Source organism: Monodon monoceros, unplaced genomic scaffold, assembly GCF_005190385.1.
Source record: "Monodon monoceros isolate NGI ecotype Baffin Bay Population unplaced genomic scaffold, NGI_Narwhal_1 Super_Scaffold_12, whole genome shotgun sequence".
NCBI classification, from domain to species: Eukaryota; Metazoa; Chordata; class Mammalia; order Artiodactyla; family Monodontidae; genus Monodon; species Monodon monoceros.
Window position 1 is genome coordinate 39,281,867 of NW_021703768.1, and position 20,742 is coordinate 39,302,608.

General features: G+C 37.6%; 1 non-coding gene across 1 annotated transcript; it reads right to left on the reverse strand.

Annotated features, from left to right (window-relative positions):
• Window positions 1-18,600: 18,600 nt before the first annotated feature.
• On the reverse strand, window positions 18,601-18,707 carry LOC114893482. Its single transcript, XR_003792907.1, has one exon. It is a non-coding gene; the product is annotated as a U6 spliceosomal RNA (small nuclear RNA).
• Window positions 18,708-20,742: the final 2,035 nt, after the last annotated feature.

The window sequence follows — 20,742 nt, forward strand, 5'->3', positions numbered from 1 at the left end:
ATTGTACTGTTGTTATTGTACTGTCCCTTCTCTTGTGTTTCCTGCCTAGAGAAGTTCCTTTAACTTTGTTGTAAAGCTGGTTTAGTGGTGCTGAATTCTCTTAGCTTTTGCTTGTCTGCAAAGGTTTTAATTTCTCTGTCAAATCTGAATGAGATCCATGCTGTGTAGAGTAATCTTGATTGTAGATTTTTCCCTTTCATCACTTTAAACATGTCCTGCCTCTCCCTTCTGGCTTGCACAGTTTCTGCTGAAAGGTCAGCTGTTAATCTTATGGGGATTCCCTTGTATGTTATTTGTTGTTTTTCCCTTGCTGCTTTTAATATTTTTTCTTTGTATTTAAGTTTTGATAGTTTGATTCATATGTGTCTTGGGGGCTTCCCTGGTGGCACAGTGGTTGGGAATCCACCTGCCAATGCAGGAAACATGGGTTCAAGCCCTGGTCCAGGAAGATCCCACATGCCGTGGAGCAGCTGAGCCTGTGTGCCACAACTGCTGAGCCCATGTGCTACAACTGCTGAGGCCTGCGTGCCTAGAGCCCATGCTCCGCAGCGGGAGAGGCCACTGCAATGAGAAGCCTGCTCACTGCAACTAAGAGTAGCCCCTGCGTGTAGCAATGAAGACCCAATGCAGCCAAGAATAAATAAATTAAAAAAAACAAAAAACAAAAATAAAAACATATGTGTCTTGGCATGTTTCTCCTTGGATTTACCCTGTATGGGATTCTCTGCATTTCCTGGACTTGACTATTTCCTTTCCCATATTAGGGAACTTTTCAACTATAATCTCTTCAAATATTTTCTCAGTCCCTTTCTTTTTGTTTTCTTCTTCTGGGACCCCTATAATTCGAATGTTGGTGCCTTTAATGTTGTCCCAGAAGTCTCTGAGCCTGTCCTCAATTCTTTTCATTCTTTTTTCTTTATTCTGCTCTGCAGTAGTTATTTCCACTATTTTATCTTCCTAGTCACTTATCTATTCTTTTGCCTCAGTTTTTCTTGTACTGATTCCTTCTAGAGAATTTTTAATTTCATTTATTGTGTTGTTCATCATTGTTTGTTTGCTGTTTAGTTCTTCTAGCTCCTTGTTAAACGTTTCTGTTTAACATTCTGTTTCCAAGATTTTGGATCACATTTACTATCATTACTCTGAATTCTTTTTCAGGTAGACTGCATATTTCCTCTTCATTTATTTGGTCTGGTGGGTTTTTGCCTTGCTCCTTCATTTGTTGTGTGTTTCTCTGTCTTCTCATTTTGCTTAACTTACTGTGTTTGGGGTCTCCTTTTCACCGGCTGCAGGTTCATAGTTCCAGTTGTTTTTGGTGTCTGCACCCAGTGGGTAAGTTTGGTTCAGTTGTTTTTGTAGGCTTCCTGGTGGAGGGTACTGGTGCCTGTGTTCTGGTGGATGAGGCTGGATCTTGTCTTTCTGGTGGGCAGGACCACGTCCATTGGTGTGTTTTGGGGTGTCTGTGAACTTAGTATGGTTTTAGGCAGCCTCTCTGCTAATAGGTGGAGTCATGTTACTGTCTTGCTAGTTGTTTGGCATAGGGTGTCCAGCACTGGAGCTTGCTGGTCATTGAGTGGAACTGGGTCTTATTGTTGAGACAGAGATTTCTGGGAAAGCTCTCACCGATTGATATTACGTGGGGCCAGGAGGTCTCTGGTGGTCCAGTGTCCTGAACTCAGCTCTCCCACCTCAGAGGCTCATGCCTCACATCCGGCCCGAGCACAAAGACCTTGTCAGCCACACGGCTTATGGTTCAAGGACACTTCCTCAGATTATCTATCTTCTCTTATTAGATTCTGAGCTTCCTTAGCAGTGTTTTGGTTATAGTCTGGCTTCTCACTATAGATTTGCCATACAATTCAGCAATTGCACTTGTTGGTATTTACTCAAATAAGTTGAAAACTTATGTCCACACAAAAATCTGCTTGAGTGCTGAGGCACCTTCCAGTCACTGTCCAAATGATTTTTTTAAAAAATGTAATCCATCTCTGCAGCCTGTACCCACAGCCTCCTTTCCCAGCTGGCTCCACCTTGGAAAGGCAGTGGAGGAGTAGGGGAAACTGAGGTTGGGACATTTCTTCCCCATTCCTCCCTGCTTCAGTACGCTGGCCTGGCAATAACTGGTGCCATCATGAGCACAACTCCTGCCAGTGGCCCTACGGCCCGCAATGCTCTCTCCTCTCCTGGCCCCTTCAACACTAGGTCTGGTGAGGGCTTCACATAGTTGTTAGTTGGGGCACCTTGCTGTTTCTTGTCTTCCCTAATCTCTGCTCACAATCTCTGCTCACTTTTCTCCATTTAAGTCTTTTCATTAGAACCATCTGCTTCTTTTTTTAACTCCAGCTCTTACCAACAGTGTATATTAGCCAATAAAATAGAAGGTTAATGTATAAAACCACAGTGCCAATGTATTAATTTACAAGTGGGGCCAAAGTTATCTTCAGAAAATGAGCATCCCTCCTTGTGCTGGAGTGTATGCCACAATCTACATCATAGTTTCTGGCCATGCTTGTGAATTTGGAATTAGGGCAAAGAAAGTTGGGTCATCTCAATGTCAGTTTTTATAAAGCCACAGTGATCTGCTGCCCTTCTTTACTATGAGGATTTTGCTATTTAAATGACTCAACCTAAGGTCTGAGATCATTTTTCACATGTACCGTTTGTGCTCCCTAACACTTTCATTTCTGGATTCCTCGTCCCTGGAAACATTACTTCGCCTGCATCTCTTTCTTCATGGCACAATATAATTCACCAAATTACAAAGTATTTTATATTTATTATATTTTATATACATTGTTTGTTGATGGCACTCAGGGGAACATTTATTCAAATCACAAAGTAGGTAGGGTGCTACAGCCAATCCTGTCCATGATGTATTGATGTGAATATAGAACAGATATTTTGGAACAAATGGAGTCAAGTCTAAGCTACATAATGAGGCAGTAAGAGGATGTCCAGTCATTTAAAATTATTGTTAATTCTCAGATATATTGCAATCATCCCCCTTAAATTCTTTCTGAAAATCAAACTGAAACCCTTACATCTAGAGTGATAAAGTAAACTGCAAATGTAATATCAGAGCCACAGTGTATAATCTCTAAGATATTTCAGTAGCAGAAGAAAGGAACAGGTATCCAAAGATGAAAAAATAAACATTATTATGTTTTAAAAATCAGACAAGATTAGGTCATAGAATTTGAACACAGTTATGCTGTTAGTTGATACATTTATTCCCAATCTACTATTAAGTTAACTTAAAACCTATTTCATCTTTTTCTCCCAGTTTTGGCATTGTCTTTCTCCTGACAGCACCTTCATGATACCTTCATTTGCCCCTAACCCCAATTATACTACCTCATATCCCCTTGCTTTAATTAAGTCCTGTGCCACTTTTTAGTCTCATCTGCTCCCAAGGACTAGTTTGTTACTCTTCTAACATGATTTTCTTCTCTCACCAGAATGCATTCAAGCTGAGGGGCTGGCACCCTGGATCAAAATGGAAGGTTAAAATTTAGGTAAGAGGTGAGGCTAATTTTACAGAATTGTGATACAACAAGGAACCAGAACCTGTGCCATCAACATCAGATGTGAGTGAAATTGCAGCTTGCCCTCTGTCTCCTATTGCTGACGATCCTTCAACTCTACCATCTCCCACCTCCTCTCCCTCCTCCAGTCAGTAACTCTTCTTGCCTGTTCACTCGATGCCAACCCCTGTATGCCAGCTGTTGTGCTGTACTTTTCAAGGCACTGTACTGTAAGATTAAAAATGTTTTATTTATTTTTTGTGTTTGTTTTTTATGTGTTGTGTGAAAAGTATTATAAACCTATTACAGTACAGTACTATTTCCATTTAGTTAGACTTGAAAGAATTGATCATTCCTTCAACTCCTAACCCACTGCAATCTAGCATCTAGTCCTTAACTTACTTTGCATCGCAGCAGCATTTATAGAGCTCCCACTTCCTTCTTGGATTACTGTTTCCCTAGTTTTTGTGACACTGCTGCATTCTGCCTTCCCTCCTCTCTTTCTAACCACCTCTCTTAATCGTCTCTGTTGCCTCCTCTTCCTATGATTGGCCCTTAACACTGGTTCTCCAAGGCTTTCTGGGCCACCTTTTTCTCTTACTCTGTGCATTCTTCCTAGGTGATTTCTTATACTGCCATCACATCAAGCATAATTTGTAAGAAGATGAGGCTCAGATCATTACCTCTAGCCCCAATCTCTCTTTCCTGAACTGGCTAGTGAACATTTCCAAGTAGATACCTCACAGGCACCTTGGACATAATATGCTAAAATTTCTCTTTCTAGTCCCTCTATTTCCAGCTAAACAAACTTCATTCATGTGTTTGCCATCGTGATGATGATAACACCATGGATCCAGTTAGCCAAGTCAGAAGGGTGAAAGTAATTTTTAACTTCTTCCATTCCCTTAATCCAATATCCCATCAATCACCAAATTCTGTGTTTCTGCAACCTAAATATTTCACAAATCTATCTCTTGTCTAAATTTTTACCATCAGATCCAACTGTTTTTTTACATTTGTCTTTCCTCCATTTTCTACCAGTGGTGTGCAAGTAAATGTTTTGCAATCACTTCTCTGAAGAAAGAATAAAATCCCTGATTTGCAGTATCTGCCAATTTCCATGAGGTAAATAGTCACAGCATGACTAATTTTAAGCAACCAACGTGATACCAGTGAATATTGAGTTGAGAAGTGACACTAATCTTTGAGTCTCTTGAGTTTATGAGTTGATTCCAGCACAGACCTCTTTCTAATCAAGTGTTTCTCCATTCTGACTGCATACTAAAATAATCCAGTATTTACATATATATATATGTGTATGTATATAAACACACACAAAATGCACAGACCTTGTTTTGAGAGTTGAATCAGTTTAGCTCCCAATACTGATGTATATAAGACTTCCACAAGTCTTTGTACAACTGAGGTTAGTATCAATTCTGTGCACCTGAGTGATCTTTCTAAAATCAAATCTGATCATGACCCTTAATCATCCCTAACCCTATGCCCAATTAAATCAATCTTCAAAATAATAGTCAAGTTCTTAACAAAACTTTTAACACCATATGACCTGGCCTTATTTTTGTTTCCTATGCCTAAGGTATTCCTTTCACCTGGTTAACTTCCCCCAAGTTGTCAAGTCTAAATTTAGATAGCACTTCTTCCAGGAAGCCTTCCTGCATTAATGAAGGCTGGATTTGGTTCTCCTCTTGCTGTACCACAGTACTTTGGATCCTTCACTAGCTCCATGAAGATTGTGATTAGGTGTGTCTTATTCATCATTGTATCCCCAGAGTCTAGAACCTAGTTTTTAAGTGAAATTTCAATAATATATTTGAATGAAAGAATGAGTCTTATTTTCTCATTTCCTAATTAGTATAAAGTGCTTATTAAAAATAATATGATATAAAAATTAGAAAACGTAGAAAGTCTGAAAGAAGGCTACCCATAGACCTACCTTCTCCAAATCTATCCACTCAAAAATTTATTAGTATGTATTTTTTCAATCGTTTTCTAGGCATAGATAATTTAATATGTCTAATACATGTTAACAAAGATTATCATCAGTAGTTATATCCAGTGTGTGTTTAGGTTGACTTCTACCTTTATAAAAATAAAATAATCAGAATGTAATATACACACTAAATCTCCCCTACTCTTTGCTTTTGTAGAGAAGCTATGCTTCTTTGCTTTTGAAAATTAATGTGACCTAGTAGAAAAAGCTGAATTCAAATGTGGTTCTGCTTCTTTTGGGCTGTCATTTAATTCCTCTGAACTACACTTTTTAGAAGAGAATAAATGGGATTAATAACACAAACTTTAAAAGGTTACTGTGAAAAAAAAAAGGTTATTGTGAGGATTATAAGAAATGACAACTGTATAACATATCGTTTTATAGTTTGATAATGTTGAATGCTAGAGAGTTTGGCGGAGAATCAGGATTGAGAAAAAATAATGAGTGGCCAGAAGAGGATCAGTCACAGCAGCTCTTCTAGAGCGTGGTACTATAAGGGTGTGAAGGTCAAAGCCAGATTGCAAGGACTTAAAAAGTAACTGTAGGCTATAAAAGCGGACCACTCACTTTGACAAAGAAAGATAAGAGAGAAATACATAATATCTAGAGGGGGCAGCAGAGTCAAGTGAAAGTTTTTCAAGTTAAAAGACAGCAAAGAAATTGGTGGCAAGGAAGAGTGTGAGGATGAAAGAGAAACATACCTCAAGTGGGAGGTTGGAAAGGTCCAGATGCCAGAGTGTTAGACTTAGTACCCAAACTTCATCACTAGAAGGATAACTTTCCTTTAGACTTCAGGAAGTTCAGATTAAAATGAGTACGACCGATATTTTTAAGACCTGCATTTCTCCTCAGGAAAAGAGATAATTCTATTAAAGCATACCATGAGGCAATGTTGATTATTGAAGGACATTTGAAGGAATCGATGCTGATGTTTCCAGTTACTAGCAGTTAGCTGCTACATCATTTTTGCATTTTTGATCATTGGTCAGAATTGAGCACAGAAATACTTGGTAGTCATATTTCATATCCACCTCAGAATCATTGTTATTGTTTTTGCTCAAGAGAAGTTTGAGAAATCAAGGGCTAAATAATTTTATTTATTTAAAAATAAATAAAGATTTGAGGTAAAGGAGTCCTAGAAAGTGTCACACTTCAAACAAAACACTGTTTTGGTGCCTTTTTGTCTCCACTCAGCTTGTCTTTTGGGCCAAGGGGACAAAGCTACTGCTCTCATGGAGTTTACTCCTTTTTTTATTTTTAATTTTTTTCAATATTGGAGTGTAGTTGATTTACAATACTGTGTTAGTTTCAGGTGTACAGCAAAGTGATTTGTCATGGAGTTTACTTCTGAACAAGGGAGTCTGATGGGACAGAAGTAAATAAGTAACTGCACAGCGTCATATTGTGATAAGTAACAAGTGCCTTAAGAAAAGCAATGCTAACAAACGTGGTAGAGTGCCAAGGGGCAGGTTGCATTACTGTAGTCAGCTGGGTCAGGAAGACCCTCTTGACAGCTTGATGTTTGAGATGAGACTTGACTGGCATGAAACAGCCATGGGGAAGTCTGAGAGTATGGTATTCTAAGAGTTCAGCAAATTCCACCTTCTTAAATTGGAAAAGTAGAACATGAAAGGAAGGTCCGTTGTAGCTGAAGATCAGGATAGCAAGTGAAGGCCAGGGAGAATGGAACAAGGTGAGTCTGGAACTTAGGCAGGTGGCTTGCAGACCACGGTGAGGAGTTTAGACTGATGGTTAGTCATTGTGGGTTAATCAGAAATAGGATCTGATTTCTATGTTACAAAAAACTTCCGGATACTGTGTGAAGAATAAATAATGTAATTTGATCATATTACTAACTACTACTAGTTACAAGATGCTTAAAGCTCAATTCATTGGTAGCCTGTTTAGAATTTTGATGAAAGAGGTTTTAAGGACTCTCTAGCAGTTTCTTTAATTCCTTTATGTTACAGATGAAGACGTTAAGTCCCAGTTGTGAAATAATATACCTAAGGTCATCCAATCAGTTACCAGCTGAACCAGGATTAGAACATGTTTCCCTATCTATTGTTCTTCCCACAGTGCCTCACTTTCTCCCTTGGTTCTGCCACACTCCATAGATACAAGGTCCTCCCTAAATATGGCATCACAGGAAGGATGCCAGCCTTGGATCATTTCAGTGACTCTTCCAGAAAACATGGAGAGTGCTGCTTAGAATGTCACAGCATCTACATCAGTCACCTAGGTTTCTTGTTACAGATGCAGCTACTGATACTACACCTCTGGGAATGGGACCTAGTTATTGCACCCAGAAGAAAGAAATACTGGGAAATTCCAGGAGTTGTCCAGTTTTCAAGATGGAACACTTGTCAGATTTAATTATACTCAATCTTAAGCAATGTGATTATGCTCTCTCTAGTGGACATTTTCCCAACACATTTCATTTCTATTGTCACCCCACTTCCCAAAACAGTTTTAACAGATTGTCTTAAAAAACAAGAAGTCATCTTGTGAATGGAAATAGCTCCCAAACCCTATATAGTCCTATGGACAAACCTACAAATCGAGGACAATGGTTAATCTAATTACCAATAATTTGGTATCATTCAAGTAAAAAGGATTTAGATATGGTATACTGATTAGGAAGGAGGGAAACTGAAATATATTTGAGAAATATATCCATCAAAATGGTTATTTAAGCAGTAGGATTTTGGTATTTGGAAAATTCATTTATATTAAACATTCCATCTGCCTGATGGTAGTATATAAAGGGTCATTAATAATGCTTGTCTTTTATCATTGGGGAACATTCCTAGTTGAATTGTATTTGTTGACTACTTCTTATAATTTTCTTGTTTGTAAATACAAAATCTTGCTATGTACATTTTAAATTTTAAGTTTCACACTTGCTTTCCAAACCAGTATCTAGTCGTGAGGTGACCTTGAGGGTGGGGCAGCAGCTTCTGAAGGACATTAATACAGTAACGGCAAAAAATGGCTGCTACCTGTTGAAACTTTACTTCATGCTAGAGGCATGGTACCAACTTTATATGCATTGTCTTATTTAATCCTCTCAACACACTCGTGAATAGGTATTAGATCTATTTTACAAGAAAAATAAAAACCCACTACCATTTTACTCAGTACTTGTTCATATTGTGGAGTTAATACCAATCTCCTGAGCAGTAGAGAAATTTTCCCAGGTTTCTGGGTGAGGGCTTGATCTATGAGAATTTCAAAAGTTGAGTACAGTTGCTCCAGCCTGGTAAAGGGAAACAGGCAGGCTCTGATAGAAGATGCTACAGATTCTTTCACCTTTTCTGTATCTTTGAAAATTTTCATAAGAAGAAATTGGAGAAAAATCATAAAACCTTCTTGCTAGACACCAACAAAGCAATTAATAAAATCCAACATTGATTTTGTAGAATATTACTAATCTACTATCAAGTTAGTAACAGAAGTACGTCTTTAACTAGATAAAAGGTATTTAACAAAAATTCTTCATCTGACTTCCAAGTTTGGCAAAATATTGGAAATATCTCCATTAAAGTCAGAAACAAGAAGGGAATGGCTACAAAATGGCTGCTCTTCACTGTTAAAACAGGGTTCTAAGCAAAGATGAAGAGAAGATAAAGAAATAACATATGTAAGATTTGAATAGGAAGAAACAAAGCTGTTATTACTTGCTGGCATTATAATTTCCTACCATAGAACATCTAAAATAATCTATAAGCTAATAAAACAAGATCACCATAGATCAAGAGAACCCAAAATGTTCTTATATAAAGTGATAACCAATAGAAAAATGCAATAAAAAAGGGCTTTCTATTCAGAATAGCAACAAAACCTGTATGGTCCCTTGGAATAAATACAACAAAAGAGGCCCAAGACTTGTACTGAAAAAATGGCAAAATGTTATTGAAGGAAATAAAACAGATCTGAATAAATAGACAAAGACAAACTATTTTCATAGATGAAGTTCCCAACATTATTACAAATGTTCAATACAATTTTAATCAAAACTTCAATGTGGTTTTTACTGAAACTGAACAAACAGAGTCTAATATTCCTATTAAAGGGTAAACAGCTAAGATAACCAAGAAAAGTCTAAAAAAAAGGAATAAAGACAGGGGATCTGTCATATAGATATTAAGGCCTGTTATAAATAAATACTTAATTAAAACAATGTGAGTTTTATGCTGGGATAGATAAGAAGATCTATATAAAAAATAAAGAGTTGAGGGACAGACTCAAACATATATACAAAATTTTATACCATAGAAGTACAATAGAAACACAACTCTGTGGGGAAAAGATGGACTCAATAAATAATGCTGGAAAAACTGGCTTTCTACATGAGAAGAAGTAAATATGATCCTTACATAAAATTATAAAATAAAATAAATTCCAGATGGACTAAATTTCAAAATGTGAAAAGAATCTTAAAAATGTATTAGATAAATATTTGGAAGAACATGTCCTGAAACTTGGGATAAGAAAGGATTTCTTAAGAAATACACAGGAGGATGACTCCTAAATAAGTAGGTTATTATATTTGCTCATATCAAAATTTGAACTTCTATATGACAAATAAAACTATAAATAAAATTTAAAACAGGTCTCATACTGAGAGAAGAATTTATAAGGGCTATTATGACAAATCCCTGATGATTAAAAAGAAAGAAAGAGAGGAGGGTGTGGGAGAAAGGGGCAGAGGGATGGAGAGAGGGAGGAAAGGAAGGAAAAGGAGAAAGAAAGGAAAAAGGGAGGGAGGGTAGGGAGAGAGGAAGGATGAAAAAAAAAAGCATCCTAAGAGAAAAATGAGCAAGGGTCATGAACAGTACCCTCTAATTTAAGGGAGAAAAATTTGAATGAGCAAAAAAGAAATGAAGGACACTGAATCTAACTAATGACAATCAGGGAACTGCAAATTAAAATTAAACAGAATATGAAAAATAATACGTATATATATATGACTGAGTCACTTTGCTGTACAGAAGAAATTACCACAACATTGAAAATCAACTATACTTCAATATAATTAAAAAAAAATAAAACTATGCGACTTCTCTGGTGGTGCAGTGGTTAAGAATCTGCTTGCCAGTGCAGGAGACGCAGGTTCAAGCCCTGGTCCGGGAAGATCCCACATGCCGCAGAGCAACTAAGCCCATGTGCCACAACTACTGAGCCTGTGCTCTAGAGCCTGTAAGCCACATCTACTGAGCTCTCGTGCCACGACTACTGAAGCCTGCACACCTAGAGCCCATGCTCCACAACCAGAGAAGTCACCACAATGAGAAGCACGCACACCGCAATGAAGAGTAGCCCCCCTCGCTGCAACTAGAGAAAGCCCGTGCTCAGCAATGAAGACCCAACACAGCCAAAAATAAATAAATAAATAATGTAAAACTATACTGCAATATCATTCCATAGCAATCATATTGGTGAAAAGAAAAGTTAAGCCTGACAAAGTCAAGCACTGATAAGGGTATGGAACAATGGAAATAGGCATACTCTGCCTATGGGTTATACATTGGTACAGCCACTTTAGAAAATATCTTGACACTATCTATTGAAGCTGAGTATGTGCATATCCTATGGCCCAGCCAGTAAACATACTCTTAATCCTGTGTACCAGAACATTCTGTGCAAAATTGTTTGTAATGGAGGAACAATGACAACATAAATGACTGTCAGTAGGAAAATGGGTTAAATAAATTGTGATATATTCATATCATGCCCAGCAGTGGTAACTTAATCTGTATATATCAAGGGAGTTACAAAAGTATATACCATCAGGCAATTTGCTGAATTATACAAAGACTTTCATGTAAAAAAAGAGCTTAAAAACACACAAAACAATACAATATATTGATGGTGGAGATACATATGTTTGTAAAAACATTAGAACATAGATTGACTCAAGAAATCTAATCAATATCTTGGCATTGGTTAGGGGAGGGAAAGAGTAAGTAATGGATTTAAGGAAAGCAGCAAAGGGGACCTTCATTTATACTATATTGTTTTATATAAAATAGAACATTCAGTGTATATATGTGTGCATGTGTATGCATCTGTGTGTGTGTGTCTGTCTCTATAATCAGAGTTTAAAGTGACAAAAATTAACATTTGCAAAATTGAGTGACAGTGTTTTTACATCAAATTTTACATTTTTCTACTTTGTAATGTTAAAAAAAGAAAAACCCAACTGCGACTCCAATGCTGAATTCTGATAATTTGGGGCCAAAGGGCGGCCAGAGGTATGAGAATCCTAAGAAGCAACCTGCAAAACATTATGCATCAAAAATGGCAATTTAGGTAGGTTTATTCCTAGATATTTTATTCTTTTTGTTGCAATGGTAAATCAACATCATTAATCATTAGAGAAATGCAAATCAAATCTACAATGAGTTATCACCTCACACTGGTCAGAATGGCAATCATCAAAAAAATCTAGAAACAATAAATGCTGGAGAGGGTGTGGAGAAAAGGGAACACTCTTGCACTGCTGGTGGGAATGTGAATTGGTACAGCCACTATGGAGAACAGTATGGAGGTTCCTTAAAAAACTACAAATAGAACTACCATATGACCCAGCAATCCCACTACTGGGCATATACCCTGAGAAAACCATAATTCAAAAAGAGTCATGTACCACAATGTTCATTGCAGCTCTATTTACAATAGCCAGGAGATGGAAGCAACCTAAGTGTCCATCATCGGATGCATGGATAAAGAAGATGTGGCACATATATACAATGGAATATTACTCAGCCTTAAAAAGAAACGAAATTGAGCTATTTGTAATGAGATGGATAGACCTAGAGTCTGTCATACAGAGTGAAGTAAGTCAGAAAGAGAAAGACAAATACCGTATGCTGATACATATATATGGAATCTAAGAAAAAAAAAATGTCATGAAGAACCTAGGGGTAAGACGGGAATAAAGACACAGACCTACTAGAGAATGGACTTGAGGATACAGGGAGGGAGAACGGTAAGCTGTGACAAAGCGAGAGAGTGGCATGGACATATATACACTACCAAACGTAAGGTAGATAGCTAGTGGGAAGCAGCCGATTAGCAGAGGGTGATCAGCTCAGTGCTTTGTCACCACCTAGCAGGGGTGGGATAGGGAGGGTGGGAGGGAGGGAGATGCAAGAGGGAAGAGATATGGGAACATATGTATATGTATAACTGATTCACTTTGTTATAAAGCAGAAACTAACACACCATTGTAAAGCAATTATACTCCAATAAAGATGTAAAAAAAGAAAAATAATGGTAATTTACCTGCCCTCTTAAGGGGAAGTCAAATTGCAGTGTCAGGTTCCAGCAGTGCTGCCAGTCAACACCTGGCTCTAAGAGTCTCAAGTGTTTTCTTGGAGGAAGTGCTTGAGGACACAGAGGCAGAGCTGCAGCCAAGAAGTTCTGGGGGAAATGAGGCTGGATAAGGTGGAATTTGAAAGTGTATTTTCACGTGGCCAGGGGAGGTCAGCAGAGCAAAACAAAAACTTACGAAACCCTGAAAGGCTGCATACAGAAGAATTTTTTCTATTTGGAGGTGCCCCTAGGCCACTACAATTCTTGCTTTAGTCCAGTCTCTCTCTCTCTCTCTCTCTCTCTCTCTCTCTCTCTCTCTCCTCTCTTCTTTTTCTCTTTCTTTCCCTCTCCATCTTCAACCACCTCTTCTTCCTGTCCCCCTCTTTCTCTCTCTCTCTCTCCATTCACTCCCTCCTTTTTTCTTTAAAGAAACCAAAACAACATGGAGGTTAAGGTGTGAGAGGTCACATAAGGAATTTATATTTTATATTTTGATTTTGTACTTTCCAAAACACCCCACTTGCTCTTACCACCCTTTCTTTCCCCAAAACAAAAATTACTGAGTACCTCAAATCTTTGTAACTTGAAGTCAACTTAGTTTTGTGGCTTAGAAGATACTATTTTATATCTATGTAAAATGTTTCTGGGGAATTTGAGAAAAATTGTTTACAAGTAAAAGTGGAGTAATTGCTCCAACTTTAGATGTAATATAATATACTAAGGATAACATGTTCCTTTTTTGAAATGTGAAATGGTATACACATTTTTTTCTGAATACATCCCTAAGGTTGTTCATGTTCATTACAGCATTATTTACAACCACCAAGACATGGAAGCAACCTAAGTGTCTGCTGATAGATGAATGGAGTCCACAAGGAAGATGTGGTACACACACACACACACACACACACACACACATACGTACAATAAAATATCACTCAGCCATGAAAAAATGAAATCTTGCCATTCCAACAACGTGGATGGACCTAGAGGGTATTATGTGAAGTGAAATAAGTCACAGAAAAAGATAAAAACTGTGTGATTTCACTTATATGTGGAATCTAAAAAACAAAAAAATGAACAAACATAACAAAACAGGAAGAGACTCATAGATACAGAGGGAAGGTAGGTGGGGGGGGAATGAGTGAAATAGGTGAGGGAGATTAAGAGGTTCAAACTTCCAATTACAAATAAAGAGTCATGGGGATGAAATGTACAGTGTGGGGAATATAGTCAATGACACTGTAATGACTTTGTATGGTGACAGATGGCAGCTACACTTATTGTAGTGATCATTTTTAATGTATAGAACTATTGAATCCCTTTGTTGTGCATCTGGAACTAACATAGTGTTGTAGGTCAGCTATACTTCAATGAAAAACAAATCAAATCTACCCCCCAAAACAAATAAATAATTAAAAATAAATAAGTAAAAATCACTAGCAATATATAGTCAAAAGTGACAGAAAATATTTTTACTTTGTGTAGAGACTTTTGCTATATTGTTGACCTCTGAACAAGGGGGTTAGGGGTGCCCACCCTCTGCACAGTCGGAAATCCGAGTTAGGTTTTACAGTCGGCCCTCATTATATGTGGTTCCACAGCCCTGGATTCAACCAACTACAGACTATGTAGTACTGCAGTACATACTTAGTGAAAAAAATTAGCATATAAGTGAACCCACGCAGTTCAAACCCTTTGAGTTAACACCAGACTTTAGTTGACTATGACCTTTGTGTTATCAAAGGTTGCTTTTGACCTATGAGAACTCCTTCTGGGTCTACCACATTCTCTTCTTGGTTCTGAGAGGAGACAAGAATTTCAAAAGTAGATTTCAAGAGAACTGCTACTCTTCATGAGGTTCAAGTTTTCCAACTGAAATGGGTGGAGAATTCTCAGAGTCTGGGCTCCTGCAACAGGTGGGTAATGAGTATCTCTTGGACTGTGCTATACTGCTTCTTCTGGTCCTCCATATCTGTGTAGCATTGTCTGTGCTGACAATTCCTTTATTGCCATAGTGATATCTACACTGTTTTTCTACCTACTAAATTTCACTAGAAGTGATCACTCTAGTGCCAGAATTCCTTTGAAACATATGGTTGCAATTTTCAGATTGAAAGGACAGCATCACAGTTTGCAAATTCTAGAATAAACATATATGTGGAATACACCTGCCAATAAGAATAAAACTGTTTTTTCTATTCCCTAATGAAAACATTTACAAGCAAGATATAAATTTGGAAATCTGCCATCAGACTCAACTAAATATACACACACTCACACACAGAGAGCCAGCACTTTAATCTATGTGACAAAGGGTAAAAATATTTGCTTACTTAATACCTGAGATAGAATGCTTATTTTGATCACGTTTATTAAAAATATGAAAGAAAAGTCTAATCCTTTATAATTTATGTGGAATTTTCTGTAATAGCTGATGTTAACAAACTTTGCAAGTCCTTCAATTCATTCAGAATATAAATCTGTTACTGTCTGTAAAAGATTAGTCGATGAAGGTTCAAAACCATAAGCAGGTACTTAGTGGAGTTTAAAATTCCTGCTAAAGTAAAAAAAATTTTTTTTACAAATTAATTAAACAAGTTGGCTTGGGAATGATTCTCATGCAAAGAAGTATCAGTAGTGTTTTGACTTGTTATCTGTCATTTAAGTTTCAGGAACGTCAGTAGTGGAGCTGAAACCTAAACCTGGATTTGTTTGATCTTAAAATCTATATTCTTTCTATTACCTGGAAGGTTGAAGAACGAAAGAAGTGATCCCTCAGGTAAAGAGAATGGCGCTAGCAAAGTTTTGAAGACTTGAAGCATTGTAGTGTGTGCAAAGAAACGCAAATGGCTAACGCAGAGTTGGAGGTTTACCCCTCAGGCAGCAACTACAGAAACCATGAATCTGTGAGCAGTACAAAGCCAAGAAAACATTTACGCAGATAGAATGCAGGGTAATATTTGCCTTTTAAATTTCAGCAGTCAAAATAAAAAGGATGAATTTTCGGAGGTTATTGAAATAATCCTGTTTCTCACCTAAAATTCTGCAGGAGATGAGGTTGGTGGAATGACTTGGAAGAGAGGATTTGAGATATCTTTAGGAGGTGAAATGAAAAGGAGCTGGTGATAAGCTAGTTGTGGGGAAGAACAGTCAGAGAGGAGAATGAGACAGTAGTCACTTCCAGTGGTCAGGCTTGGGTGACAGGAACCTGGAGATGTCAACCATGAAGAGCAGGGGCTTAAGAGGAGGAGCAATCCCATGGAGTGCCAAGGGTGGAAAATGATGAGTTCAGGTGGAGAAATCATGCCGCCTGTGTGGACATGTCCAAGGGTGAGTCGGATATGTGCCTGATGCTGGAATTTTGTAGATAAAACCATCAACAGGGATACAACTGATCAGAGGTAGACTGCAGAGTAAGCAGAAAAGTGATCACAGGAACACATTTACTATGGAGGTCAAGAAAGGAGGGCTTCCCTGGTGGTGCAAGTGGTTGAGAGTCCGCCTGCCGATGCAGGGGACACGGGTTCGTGCCCCGGTACGGGAAAATCCCACATGCCGCGGAGCGGCCGGGCCCGTGAGCCATGGCCGCTGGGCCTGCGCGTCCGGAGCCTGTGGTCCTCAACGGGAGAGGCCACAACAGTGAGAGGCCCGCGTACCACAAAAAAAAAAAAAAAAAAAAGAAAGGAGCACTATTAGGAACAAATAGGACTACAAAAAGTCAGAAAACAAAAGAACGCTGTGTCGTGGAAAAAGAGTAGAGAATTTGATTTCAGTAAATAGAACTAGTAAGACCTGTTTTGGGGTTAAATATACCTGTGAATCTACATAAATAACTGTGACTTTATATATATATATATATATATATATATATATATATATACACATATCCATCATATGTTTTTGTATTCACCTATGCATGTTTGTATATATACAGACATATGTTTTGTATATATCCTATGGTTTTATATTATGTGCATATATAAAACTAGTATATATGCCTATATATTTATACAGAACAAAATTGTATATATATTTATTATTGTGTATCACATGCATGTAATACATATACATATATATGTATATACACATATAATGAATATATATTGCTATTAGTTATGTCTCTCTATATATATATATAGAGAGAGATGTTTACCCAACTATAAGTCTTACTATACCTGTAGTCTGCTACACCACACACACACACACACACACACGCGCACACACACACGCACGCACACACAGACAAAAGAGAAAGAACTGAGTTGAATGCTTGGCTGAATGTTAATAGCCACAAGAAATAAACAAGAATTCATTTAAGATTGGGAATTCTTTCAGCCATTTATCTGAGTTTTTAGCTTTTACTATTAGCACTCCCCCAAACTATAATTTGCTTACAAAAAAAGGACATGTTGTGTGTTAAAAAGATTAATAAATTACATTCTGTTTTTCAAAGTTATTGAGTTTCTCATTTCTTTTCAGATCAATCTGGTAGACTTATTTATACACATATTATTAGCTAGACATTCTAATTGTGTTGAAATAATATTAAGACATGTATCATGCATTAAAAGCGTGTACTGTCCACTGTAAATGGCAGACATGAAGTACAAATAAATAATAGAATATATGCAAGCAATAATAAAAATATATGCAATATCCAGTAGGAATTAGAGGAGAGGGTGAATTTATTAGTTAATTGTTCATTTATTCCTCATTTATTTAAGAATGGATTTAAAGTTCAAAACAACATGCGATAAAAGGCAACACGAATAATGAAGTGGATTCGGAGAAGAAAATAAATTTTAATGGATAATTTGAAGTCTACAGCAAATCACTACACAGAATAGCATAGTTAAGGTCTAGAAAATACTAGAACAAGCCACTGGTTGGCCTCTAGGTTTTCTGGAAAGGAGACAAAAATGAGAAAATCAATCACTCTATTCGTATTACCTACAAAGAAAACCTATTTCTGGTGCCAAAACTAAAGAGTTTTTCCTCATAGATAGTAAAAAAAAAAGAAAGAAAGAAAAATAAAAGAAAAAGAACAGTATACCACCCTAAACACACCTGTACACTAAATGGATTTCATGGGCTGACTGTTTCCTACAGTGACTCTAAACATAGGCCAATGATGACATAATGCCAAATTATGTTTCATAAAAGCAGTTTTACAAGAGAATAGACTGTATGGTCCAGATGTGTGGAGACCGGCTTGTGTGGTTTATTCCAAGGATGAATCTTTTTGTGTCTGTAGAAATATGTGGACTGTATTTCACAAAGGCAATCCTTTGCAAGTTTATGTTGTTCAACCATGTATTTGATGAGTGTTAAGCAGCAGTGAGTTCAAGGTTAGTGTTCTTGACAATCACTTAGGTGCAGCTATTTCAGTCTACTGGTTAAATAATGAAAATGCCTAACTCCCCCTGGTAATGGCATGGGTGCAGAGAAAAGGAGCCTGGAATTTTAGCTGTTTTTTAAAAATTGTGGCAAAATACACATAAGATAAAATTTACCTTCTTAACCAATATAAAGTGTACAGTTTAGTGGCATTAAGTATATTCACATTGTGATGCTACCATCACCACCATCCCTCCACAGGTTGCTTCATCTTGCAATACTGATACTCTACCTATTAAACAATAACTACCCATCCCCCCTCCAGCCTAACCACCATTCTACTTTCTGTCCCTATGAATCTGACTACTCCATGTTCCTCCTGAAAGTGGAATCATACAGTTTGAAAACATGGAACGCTTCACAAATTTGCATGCCATCTCTGCCCGGGGGCCATGCTAATCTTCTCTGCGTGGTTCTGATTCTAGTCTATGTGCTGCTCAAGTGAGCACTTTAGCTGGTTTTTGAGGGGAGAACAGGAACTCATCAGACTTAAAATGGGGGTAACAACTCCTGTATGAAGGCAGAGTGGTCTCAAATTGTTTTCTGTGCTGCTGAAGACTGAGGTGTGGAGGGAGGCTGAAAGAGATTAGGTTAAAGAGACAGGAAGGAACCAGATCCCAAAGGGCTTTGTAAGCCCCTTTTAAGAGCCTGCACTTACATACAGTGAGACCGGAACAGGGAAGTAAAATTCGTATTTAAAAAAAATTAATTCCAGGGAAAAAGAGAGGCCTGGAAAAGGATAAAATTTGAAACAGAAAGACCAGTTAGAAGGCAGTGACAACTATGTCTGTAAAGTTTTCCTTTTCTATTTTTGCAAATCACTAGAGTGTTAGAGTGGGTATTCAGAATTGTAGCTCATGAGGAAATAGGTGTCTGCACTGTGGATCTAGTGTCCAATCTTCCTCTCCATGCTTAGAGGAAAACTTTTGACATTTTAGAAAATTTTGTATTTTAGCAAAGAATCCAGACAAGCCAAAGTCAAAGTCTAAATTCATATTTTAATCAAGGAAAGCATGTTTCTGCTCACTGATCTCTCTCTCCTTTTCCTCTTCCCATGTTTTAGAGGAAGAAGATATTCTGGGAAAAAGATTAATAGACGGCATATCAAGATTGTCAGACAGGGCTTCCCTGGTGGCGCAGTGGTTGAGAGTCCGCCTGCTGATGCAGGGGACGCGGGTTCGTGCCCCGGTCCGGGAGGATCCCACGTGCCGCGGAGCGGCTGGGCCTGTGGGCCATGGCGTCTGGGCCTGCGTGTCCGGAGCCTGTGCTCCGCGGCGGGAGAAGCCACGGCCGTGAGAGGCCCGCGTAACGCCAAAAAAAAGACTGTCAGACAGAAATGCTAAGAAATCTGGAAAGGGCTGGAATAAAAACTTGCATTCTAGGATGTCTAATCTTGGCTTGGTTACCAGTGGTGTTTCTTCCTATTGTAACACGGAATTGTTCTTAAGATAGCAAGAAACTGAACTACAAGAAGGCATATTTCAACTCAAAATAAGGACCACTTATTAGAGCTTCTCTACATTGAAATTGGTTGCTTTGGAAATATGAAAAGTTTTCTATCATTGAAAGTGTATAAAAAAATCTAGATAAGCACTTATCAAGTATAATGTATGTAAGAAATCATTGTAAGAGATAAAAAGTTGAGTTGAAGAACTGAAAGACCCTAAATAATTCCAAGATTTATGAATTCCACAGAAGGATAATATCAGATTATCTCTTATTAGAAACTGATGATTTTGAAACTCTAACAGAATTTCTGCTGATACTCCCAGTACATTGATATCACTCAATTAATGAACTATACCAACTTGCTAAAGAGTAACTTCCTCCTTTAATATTTTAACAAAGAGGCCCCAAACCATTATTTTGCACAGGTAATTGTCCAAAATTTAAGCAAGTTTATCCTGAAACCTGAGTGTTATGTCAGGAATAGAAGCATAAGCATTTCTTTTGCTTCTATGTTAATCTTCTCAAATTCCAGTTTCCAAATGACTAAAATATCAAGGAAGCAACTTTCCACGAAAATAATTCACTCAATGAAGAGAATGAAATAGAGAAAAATGGAAAAAAGAGCAAGAGAAACCTTCTATTTTAGAAAAAGCCCAACATCTAAAGAAATGTACCAAATGTATCAAAAGTGAAAAAAATTGATGAAATACTTAAAAACTCCATTTATTTCATAATTAAAACTCTCAATTCCCACTCCTCTTTCTCCCCAATTTTAAACGTCTTCCTGCTCTCTCTTCTCCATTCCATCTTACCTGTCAGCTTTCAAGCCTTAATCACGAACGTTTGGACCACTGTGGTCCCCATGCTCTTTCTTGTACCTCTGATCATATCATCAAATGCACATATCTTTAAAAACACAAGTCTGATCTTATAATCAAGCTGTTTTACAATCATTTTGCAAGGGAGGAAACTACAGCTTATAGGATCACAAAACTATGAGCATCAGGCTGGAACTAGAGTTCAGGTCTCCTGGAC